This window comes from Pseudonaja textilis, chromosome 1, assembly GCF_049901715.1.
Source record: "Pseudonaja textilis isolate UNSWEBS1 chromosome 1, rPseTex1.2, whole genome shotgun sequence".
In the NCBI taxonomy this organism is placed as follows: Eukaryota; Metazoa; Chordata; class Lepidosauria; order Squamata; family Elapidae; genus Pseudonaja; species Pseudonaja textilis.
Window position 1 is genome coordinate 123,779,777 of NC_141990.1, and position 9,069 is coordinate 123,788,845.

Sequence of the window (9,069 nt, forward strand, 5' to 3'; positions counted from 1 at the left end):
GCCGGCCGCAACATCGGCAGCGTGGGCCACACAGGCACCAATAACTGAAATTTGTCAAGCCGCAACTTGGGCCTCCCCATCGCCATTCATTAGACATTAGACAGAAGAGTTCTGCAACGGGTCCACCGGGACCAGGAGGAGATTCCAGGCTAGACAGAGTCCCTCCCGTAGGACAGGCCAAGCTTTGGTATGTCCCACTACTGGATGCTCTGAACAGCTCATGGGAGAAAGGGCCTTGGTACTTACCTGACACTCCCGTTCTCTTTGAGCTGTGAAGAGTATCCAGCCCCACCCTTTTTTCCATCTGGTGGGGTCCTGTTTCGGCCAACGAGTTATTAGGGCATTGAGGACGAGGGTGGTTATTTCTCTCATCTTTGCCAAAACTGGGGAACGCTGGGGAGGAGTCCTGTGGAGGAGGAGGAGTGTTCCACAAATTAAGCCCAGCCTAGACATGCAGAGACTGAAGCACCTCCCACTACTGGATGCTCTTCACAACTCAAAGAGGACGGGCGTGTCAAGTAAGTACCAACGCCCTTTCTATCTACACCTATAGACAGAATCTTGCCAAACTGAAATTAACTACTATCTAGTGAAGCATGTACTCTGGGAATTATTAAGGAGGGGCTGTCTTCATCCACTTTCTGTCACACAGATTATCTGGACTGAGTTGTCTCTTGCTCCTCTTGGAATGCCCCCTCCCTCCCGGGAATCCAATCTGATGAAATGCCCCTTTGGAGCAAGCCTCACCTCTCGAAACAGCTCCTTACGGGAGTTTCTAATGCTTACTGTTGCTTTCTTTTCTCTGATTAGCACAGGAGACCAGGACAGCAGAGTCTCGTATGTCCTTCAGCCTCATAACTATGTGCTTTATTTCATATTGCTTGCGATATCCTGATGTGATTGCTTATCACACTTGGCTGAGTCCAAAACTAATGGAATATCCACCTCAGTTGAGAAGGGACATCTTTCGTCTCATGCTGGGAACAAAATTCATCTTTCCCCAGCTCAGGGGCACTGAGGTTCTTCCAAAGCAATCAACGTAACTGGAAATGGCCATTAAAAGGCTATTAGGCTAAAAAAAAAAAACCTCTTTGCCAATTTTATATTGCCTTTAATCTACTGGAGTGGCCTTTGCTCTTGCAGAAAATAACCACATGCTTAAGAGTTTTATTCCAAGTGTCAGGCTTTACGAATTGTCTGACAAAAGCATCGCTTTTGTGTGTTCTCCATGCTTCGGTAATCCAACTCTCTGTTATTTCTATCTCTGTAATGACGTCTTTTTAAGGTACCTCAAAAGTAATGAAATGAATTTTGTAACTAGATACTATCAGGTCTGGATTTCAAAGTTCCTAGTTCCTATAACCAGCCATGACTGGAAGAGCTCCATTGCCATCTAATGGCTACACGCAGGGGTGGGATTCAAATTGTGGTTGCTAAGTGACTGTCTATAATTCCTTCTATCCAATGATCTTCCAGATTTTCCCATCTGGATTAACTTGGCTGAGTTAGAGAAATGGCAGAATGAGAAAATATAAGGAGGAAAAAACCTAAAGCAACATTTTTCTAATCTCACGTTGATGCTTATGAAATAACAAACTTTTAAAAACCTTTTATAAAAAAGAGCATTCTAGCTTGGTAAAACTCTTCCGTATTGAAAAGCAAGGTTGCTTTGCATGAATAATTGGATTACACTTTTTAAAAATTGTGCCTATTTTTGAACTTGCATTTGTTTTGTTTTTATTTTATTTGAGAATGACACGATTATTTTGTTACTGTACAAAGAACCTCCAAATACATTGTATATGCTAATAAAAAGAGTAGGAAATAATACAATCTTCATTGGTTCTTTTTAAATGAATAAATATTTGACCATAGACTACTGTAGAGGTACCAGTAGGAGACACATGTGAATTGGTACCCAAGGGAATGCTCAAGAAAGTTTCGTCAAACTGTTAGAAAGTTATTTGCAGAAACAACCAACTTTTCCCCTTTTTTCCCATCAATTTTTCCTTTAAGACTATTTGTCAACATTCCTGAATTCAGGCCAATAGATGAAGGATTATTCCCTATATTCCAAATGTACATTATATACTATTTAATAGCCACTAATGACAATGTTATCAATTCTTTCTGCAGCTAATTTTCATTTGTTTCCTTAAATAAGGCTAACCTAGAGTCTGGCAGTGTACAGGTTGTCCTCAACTTAGAATATTGTCCTTAGTGACCATTCGAAGTTACAACAGCAGTGAATAAAAGTGGCTTATGACCATTTTTCACACTTCTGCAGCATTCCCATGGTCACGTGTTTTACATTCAGATGCTTGGCAACTGACTCATATTTATGATGCCTGCAGTGTCCTGGGGTCATGTGATCTCCTTTTGCAACCTTCCGTCAAGCGAACTCAATGGGGAAACCAGATTCACTTAACAACCATGTTACTAACTTAACAAGATTCACTAAAACCAATGTGGCAAGAAAAGCTGTAAAATGGGACAAAACCCACTTAACAAATTTCTGTTAGCAACATCAATTTTAGGCTCAGTCGTGGTCATAAGTTGAGGACTGCCTGTATTTAGGATACTCACATGTAGCATTAGTGTTATTGATATTGTATAATCAAGGGACTCCCTGTATCTGGTTCAATTATTCACACTATTTCAGTGAGTGTTTTTTTAACCAAAACCTTAAAATTTTCACAGATGATCACGAAACAGGTTGTAAATAGGTTCCAAACTCAGATTTTAAAATAATCTATGTTGAATAATCATTGGTAAAATTCCTACTGCACCAAACGTTGAAAGTGCACATGACAAAAATGTGATGCTAGAAAAGGTAGAAAAGCCTGACTGGAAAAGTCAGCATCCTCCTAAGCATGCCCACGCACAACAAATTCATTTTAGGCTGGCTTTTTTTTGAATTGCCAGATGAAATACATTGAAAAATCCCATCGGAGACGAAACACCCTTAGGGTTAGGTCCCCATGAACTCGTAGTGGAAAATGGATATTGCTATGAATTCGCAGCGCATAGTTATGCTTAGGAGGACGCTCACTTTTCCTGTCAGGTTTTTCTAGCTCTCCAGGTAAAATACATGGAAAAGCCCCATTGGAGGGTAAACCCGCTTACGGTGAGGGTTAGGTCCCCATCTACTCATACAGGAAGTTGCCAATGAATTCGAAGCATAACGATGTGCTTCTACTTTATTGGTGACATCCATTTTCCACTGTGAGTTCATGGGGGCCTAACCCTAACCCTAAGTGGATTTACTCCCCAATGGGATTTTTCCCTGTATTTTCCTGGAAAGATAGAAAAGCCTGACAGGAAAAGTGAGCATCCTCCTAACTTATAACTATGCGCTGTGAATTAATTAGTGATATCCACTTCGCTCCACAGGTTCATGACTATTCTAGACTAGTGCTTTCATCACTAGAGCAAACTGTCTTAGTGTCCCTCCCCCCACATTCAGCTGTGCATGGAGGGCTGGAGTGGGTCTCCCTCCCCCACCACCAGCCTTACCTTCTCAGGCCAGGCAAGGAGTGGCTTGGAGGGCAGGGCAGGCCAGGCAAGGAGAGGAGGGGCCAGGCATGGCATGGTGCCCCTCGATGTGAGTAATGTTGAATTGGCCACACCCATCCAGTCACATGACCACCCTCACCATGCCTAACCAGCTGGTCATTAGGGCAGGAAACTGGTTGTTAAATTATTTGAATCCCACCACTGTCTCTACCCCAACCTTTTTTTATTTAAATACATTGTTCTGGTTTTCACAGGTTTCTGCCTGAAAAAAATCAATGCAGTGCACTCCTGTATGGACTCAAGTATACTCAGAATGACGCAAAGATTTATTTTGAAAGCAACAGTGAGAGAAGGTTGATAAGTGGAGCTCCAAATCTATTTGTCCTCATTCTTTTGGAAGATAGAAGAGCTCATTTATTAAGGCAGAATCTGAACGTTATGCTTTGTTTTGTTTCGTTTTGTTTTCAAGCAAAGAAATCAAAGCAGAATACAAAAGGCATTTACCTGAGGGAAACAAAATGTTAGACCTCACTTGATCCAGAAATACACTGAGATTTGTCCCTTGTTTTCTTTGCCAATTCTTTATTTAGCGAGAAGGAAAAGAAAACGTTAGCCTCAGTCCATCTGTGCTTTAGAAACCTTGCAGCAACAACAGCAGCAGCATACTGAAGAAAGCCTGAAAGGAAACCTCCCACCGGATCAAACCAAAGGCTCATCTGATTGAGCATCAGTTTCCCACAGAGGTCAGCTGATGGCTGTGGGAAATCCACCAGCAGGAGACCAAGGCTGCAATGCTCTCCTCCTGAAGCTCCCCACCGGCTGCTGTTTAATAGCACGGTCTTATGATCACAGACTGCCTTTGGATGCCTCAGCAGAAACGTTCTGAATTCCCAAACAGTCAAGAACCTTGGAGAAATATTCCCCCTGGTCAGAAAAGAAAGCATTGACCCTCTCAGAAAAATTGAGATTGAAGAGCTCGGTCTAAAGTTCTACAATCCCTTAAAACAGGGGTATCAAACTGGATTTCATTGAGGGCCGCATCAGGGTTGTGTTTGACCTTGTAGGGACTGTGGGGGGGGCATGGTCGGGGGGGGCATGGCTGGGGTGAGCATAGCCAGCTTGTAATCCATGGCATGATCCTGGTTATTTGAGGGATTGCCTGTCTCCAATTGTTTTTGCCCATCCGTGCAATCAGGCAGATTGGGTGTCTTCCATCAATTGATAGGAGCCAAGAAATGTGCCTTCTCTAGCCCGGTGCCTGCCTTCTGGAATGATAGCCCTTCAGAGCTTGCCTTCAGAAGCTGTGGGTGCTTCATCACTGGAGGTTTTTAAGAAGAGACTGGACAGTCATTTGTCTGAAATGGTCTAGGGTCTCCTGCTTGTGCAGGGGGCTGAAGACCTCCAAGGTCCCTTCCAGCTCTATTATGATTCAGAGATCCAGATAGCTCCCACCCTGATCACATTCAGGAAGCTACTACACACCCATTGGGATCAAAATTCCTGTGGTTAAGCAAGGCATTTGTTAAATGAGCCAGGCCCAATTTTTTCTTCCGGGTTCTGTGGCAAAGTGAAACTTGAGCCTGCTGGATGGGTTTTCTTTGGTTATACGCTGTTGCTTGAATCATTCGTGCTTCTTTTTGGGGGGAGCGGGGGGTGTTTTTCCATGTGATCCTTCTCATCGTAAGCCAGTCAGAATTGTTGGGTGTCTGGCAGCCTATAAATGACAGGAAGGCAGAGAGGAAAACAGGAAGACAGGGGGTAAAGTTGTGGATGGATTTGTAGCCTCTCTTCAGCTCGAGAACCTGAGATTTTAAACATGTACTCTACACATTGCTTGAAGCAATTGCTGTGAGCTCGTGTATTTTGTCTATTTATTACATTTATACAAGCAGTCCTTGACTTATGACCACAATTGAGCCCAAAATTTTAAGCAAGACAGTTGTTAAGCGAGTTTTCTCCATTTTACAGCCTTTTTGCCATGGATGTAAAGTGAAACACTGCAGTTGTTAAGTTAGTAATGCAGTTTTTTAAGTGAATCGAGTATTTTGTTTATTTATTAACTTTATACAGACGGTCCTTGATTTATGACCAGTGGTGCGATTCTTATAATGCAATCATTGGGGATAGCATCAGCAACATATTACTGATAGAACTCAGCGGTCTTTCCCAATTTAAATCAAACCATGCAAAGATTGGATTTGCTTAATGACCACTTGATTCCTTCAACAACTGCAGTGATTCATTTAATAACCCTGACAAAAAGAAGTTGCAAAGATGGGCCTGGCTCACTTAACAAATGCCTTGCTTAACCACAGGAATTTTGATCCCAATGGGGGATATTGTAAGTTGAGGACTAGCTGTAGTTAGAGAGAGAGGTGGGGACAAGCCCTCAGAGCGTCCTTCCTTTCAATCAAACCTTCCACATTTTCCACATGTGGTAGAAAAGTTGCACAATTGTAGTCTGTCTATCGCAATCCCCAGAACATCAGAAAAGATTTCAGATCTACAGAGCCCCTTTCCAAGGGTGCGCTGCTGGGAGTGTGCAGAGGTTTGGGAGAGCCCCTAGCTAAGATTCTGCACAGTTTGGAGAATCCCCAAATCCCACGCCCGGCTGGCCATGCCCACCCCTCCTTACCCCTCCCCTCCCCTCCCTGGAGTCTCCATGCAGCCCGTTTTGGATGCAGATAAGCGCAGGGTGCGCGCAGAGGCTCAGGGAGGGTGAAAAATAGGCCTCATGGAAGTTCAGGAAGGCCAGAAATGGCCTGTTTCTGGCTTCCAGAGAGCCTCTGGAGCCTGGGGAGGCCATTTTCGCCCTCCTGGAGACTTGAGGAAAACCTTTGGATCCTGGCAGGGGTATGATTCTACCGGTTCGGACCAGTTCTATAGAACCAGTTGTTATTATTCTATGCAGTTCAGAGAACCGGCAAATTGTGCCGCTGGCTGGCCCCACCCCTCTCCGCCCTCCCCTCCCCTCCCAGTCAGTCCTTATCACGCATGCGCGACATCGCGTGCATGCCCGACATTGCTGACTGCGTTCTCCCCAACCGGTCACTCCTTACGGTTTTTTTCTCTCCCTACCAACAATCAGCTGTTCCTATGATCAGCTGTGCCGGGATCCCCCTCACTATCTTACTGCTTCTCCCAGGAGGCTTGTCTGAGGCCCAGGAGGCAAAAAGGGCCACGCAGGGGGTTGCTGTGCGCCCTCCCTGTGTTCCATGTTTTGCCTTCCTGGGCCCCAGGGAAGACTTCTGGGAGCAAAAGAGCCCCCCAGGAGGCTTCTCTGAGGCCCAGAAGGCCTGCCAAAAAAAGCGGGGGCTGCAAAAACAGCCATGCCTACCCAGTCACATGGCCACACCCACGTAGCCACGCCCATGTAGCCACTCCCAGAGAACCAGTTGTTAAAAAATTTGAATCCCACCCCTGGAGCCTGGGGAAAAACGTCCCCCCAATGTGGTGCAGGAGGCCAACTAGGCCACCACACCATGGCTACTCCCACCCAACAACCGGGCAGAGAACCCTTTGCTAAAATTTTTGAAGCCTACCCCTGCCCCTTTCCATTTGCGCTCCATTTTTGATTTGCAAATTTGCTTCAACGGGATTTGACTGCTTTCCGCTCGGCTGAAGCTTTGCTGAACTGAAGGCTACCGATTCCCACATGAGTATTATTGCTGGGAAAACATTCAAACCCCACAAAACCTAATTTAAAACACAATCCAAAACAGCTGCCTTGTGCTACCTAGTAATATGGAAATGCTTTGAGAATGAAAGAAGAAAAAGGGTATTTGCTGCCATCTATTGGGGTAAAAATACACTGAGGTAAAGCACAGTTAAAAGAATTCCAAAACTGTTGTTTTTTTTAAGCCCCAGAAATAACTTGCAATGAGATGTTGTAATCACAAAGAGCTCCGGGGATGGTTGGTGCTCTGGGCACTCCCATAGCCAGTTGGTGGGCTAGGAGGGGGCTACTTATTTCTCAGTTTATTCACGAGGACTCCCTGATTGCTATTTCACTTAAGGAATGAATACTAACACAGAAGTAATCAGAGAAGGAAAATCATCTCTAAGTAACTTATAAATTCTCCTTAAAAGCCGTGTATGTGTCTGGCCAGATGTATCCCCCTCCTTATTTTATGTAAGGAGTCCTGATGCAGCTAAAAATAACATATAGTAGTGTTTTATTATACTAGTATTACTCTAATATACTGAGGGAGGGGGGGAGAGAGAGAAAAGAAAGGCAGGTGGCAAAATGAACTATAGTACATGTTTTTAACCAATCAGCTCGGTTTTTAAAGTTATTAAACCATGATCATCACAAAACTGATTGGTCTTTCCATTACACTGATAGAGTCAGGTCATGAGCAGGGAGAACATCTGAGAGAGTTAAGAAATATGCAAAACGAATGAATGAATGAATAGCTGAGGTGACGCGGTGATTAGAACGCAGTACTGCAGGCTACTTCTATTGACTCCTGGTTGCCTGCAATTTGGCAGCTCGAATCTCATCAGGCTCAAGGTTGACTCAGCCTTCCATCCTTCCAAGGTGGGTAAAATGAGGACCCAGACTGTTGGGGGCAATAGGCTGACTCTGTAAACTGCTTAGAGAGGGCTGTAAAAGCACTGTGAAGCAGTACATAAGTCTAAATAGTAATTCCGTGTCTTTACATTATAAAATGTGGTGATTTTGTTTTGCACCTCTCCAATACTAGGTAAATCCTTCAATATTCATATTGCAAAATGATGTTTGGAAAGATAATACAAAATGACTTCCATCTTTTTCAATCTTACCACTTGTCCCAAAACCATATGAACAAACTTATGAACACAACTTAGAACAAAATAATAGTGGGGCTGGTCTATACTATCATACAGATCAGTCCTTGAATTATGACCTTAATAGAGGCCACAAGTTCAGTTGTAAGCTGTTATGGTCATAAAGTAGGTCACAATGTGACAGCGCCTGATTCTATGATCTCTTTTGCAGCTATTGTTAAGTGAATGGCGCAGTTGTAAAGTGAAACCATTGTTCACTATGGGGGCATTTTTTTTGCCAGAAACTAGAAATAAATGCCCATTTCTGGCAAAAAAAAAAGGTCATAAAACATGGTCACATGAGCGAGGAATGATGCTAATGGCCATAAAATTGGGCAGTTGCCAAGTATTATATCACTTTTGATATGACAATTTTGAGAACCAGCTTTTTAAACACAAGTTCTGATATGTCCTTGAAAAAAATGTCAGCTTAATTTCATTTTAAGATCATAAAAAACACACTTAACATTCTTTAAAAACCATCAGTCTTGATCTGTTACTATGGGGTGGGGCATTGCAACTCTTTGTTGCAAAATTTCCAAAAATGCTTACATTTGTAAGCATGTTTGCTCAAAGGTCTTTTACATTCCAAAAGACAATTGAAGACCTCATACTTTTCCAAAACCCTGTAAACTGCACACACATACAGAGAGGGGTGGAAGGAGAGAGGAAGAGAAGGAAGGAAGGAAGGAAGGAAGGAAGGAAGGAAGGAAGGAAGGAAGGAAGGAAGGAAGGAAGGAGCAG